Source organism: Topomyia yanbarensis, chromosome 2 (genome assembly GCF_030247195.1).
Source record: "Topomyia yanbarensis strain Yona2022 chromosome 2, ASM3024719v1, whole genome shotgun sequence".
In the NCBI taxonomy this organism is placed as follows: domain Eukaryota; kingdom Metazoa; phylum Arthropoda; class Insecta; order Diptera; family Culicidae; genus Topomyia; species Topomyia yanbarensis.
In genome coordinates this window covers 396,883,657-396,885,736 of record NC_080671.1, presented here as the reverse complement: position 1 = coordinate 396,885,736, position 2,080 = coordinate 396,883,657, and positions in this window count along the sequence as shown.

Sequence of the window (2,080 nt, the reverse complement as noted above, 5' to 3'; positions counted from 1 at the left end):
CGAAGATGATCGGCCACGATCTTAATTTTTTTTTCGACGAATCTTAATGGAATTACTCACGACATGATATATTTCAAGTAACGACCGCAATTGCAAGTATAAATGATTGGTGGAAATAATAAATGTATCTGAGATGGCAAAAACACCCTACAAACCAATCCATTGGCATTAAGCTTCTCAATTCTGCAAGTTATGGTGATATGTATGGCGAAACGAAGGGACACATCTTCCAAACATCCATCTCACTATCCACCATGCGCACAAGTCACACATCATCACCGAAACCAATTTCAAACAATCATTCAAAGAGCTATTCCCGAAATTGACAGCCCTTGCTTGCGTTCTTGCTCACACTATACTACTCCTGTCAACTCGCGCATCGCACTCGATCGTTTTGTCCACAGGGGGGCGATAAACTGCGAAACCAATTGATGGCACAAAACTGCAAACTGCACTCAGCTTGATAGTTTAAACCCGAAAGGAAGAATGGCACCGTGGCCGGAAATGTTTCCAGTTTTCGCCGAAGCGCCCGCCCGCCCGTGGAGGGAACCAACAACAATGCCAGAGAACAAAACTTCAATAAATCATCGGTGAAGCGAATTGAAGCGATGTTTGGCAGGAGCGAGTAGCAGGTTGATGCTTGTCAAGGTCATGGTGTGGTGGAACGCGGGGTTGTGGTTTGCGAATTTGGAGGCGGAAACTTTTCTCTGTCTTTTATATTTTGGTTTGCGTCCGGGCCGAAAGCTAGAAAGTTAAAGTGTTCAGGGGGACGGGGATATTTATGACATGGTGAGATTCGGGGTGAAGTTTTATGATTTTTCTTCTTTTTGTTGATTTTTATCGCGTTCTTGTACGATGAAACATGGCAATTTGGGAAGTTCCTCGCGAGTAAGCAAAATACAGCTCTGTTTTGTTTGCAAAAATTTCTGCAAAACAGCAATCGTCAGAATGAAATTGAAATTATTAGGAAATTCAAGAAACGTAATTCGATTGAAATCGGTAAATGAAATGTTTCATTTCGACATTCGTCAGTTGCCTCCCAGTTGCGGATAATATAGCAGATCACCCGCTTTTCCCCGGTTTGAGAGTTTGGATCTACGCCCCTCCTCCCACTCGAATTAAATTGGACGAAACCCGCAGCGATCAAAGTGAAGACCATTGAAACGGAATGTTCAGATGAGTTTTACCCAAACAAACAACTCGAGCGAGGGGCCCGCATAATTCAAATGTATATACACTGCCCGAACGAATGGCGGTCGAAGCGGTCGTGGCTGTGGCTTTTGGTTAAAGCAAGCCGCAGCCTGAAAGGATCCATCTTAATAAAGAAGCTTTTCCAGTTGCTCGAAATCGCACAGTGCAAGCAAGCCAGCCTCGGAAGCAGGTTTGTTCGCGGCCACAGCGCGCTGCTATTGTTTGCATCCTGTGGTCGCACCGCCAGCTAATCAAAAGCCAAGACCTTGGCCCGGGCGGTGGTGGCAACCCACTTCCGGACTAGATTAGTTCATGTGGTTGTGGAAGCCTATTCTCGAGCCCATCATGAAATGCGGTAGTAAATCGAATTGGATTTGTTCGCTGAATGGACTCTAATAAGTTACAGTTGAATTATAGCTAATTAATAGTTCTGTTTGTGTGACCACCAAGCGACTAACATACTGGACTAGGTCCGTTTCTATGGTTTTCTCTTTAGTCTAATATTTTATTGTTTCACGTGTCCGGTTCCTGAGATATGCGAAACAACCACCGTTTCTTGGTTACGTTCAAGTACGGTGGAAGACCTGAAGTTTCAACCTTTCTCAAGAATACCGAATCTTTTTCTACTCCGCATTACATGTGGCGTTCACACTCATGAAGATATATTGTAAACTTGTTAATTCTCGAACCGACTCGTCTGTTCTTTTTGAACCGAATTGATCAACCTTCTCGCAACGATGTAGGTATAAATTTTCCGGAGGGCACCATCTGTTACAAATGAACAGTGGTCTTTCTCAAACTTCACTACCATTACAACAGCAGTGTGGCGCTTCGCCCGACTTTGTGCCGTTCCGTCTCACTCTCTCTGTCTCGGTCATGTGCTTTGGCA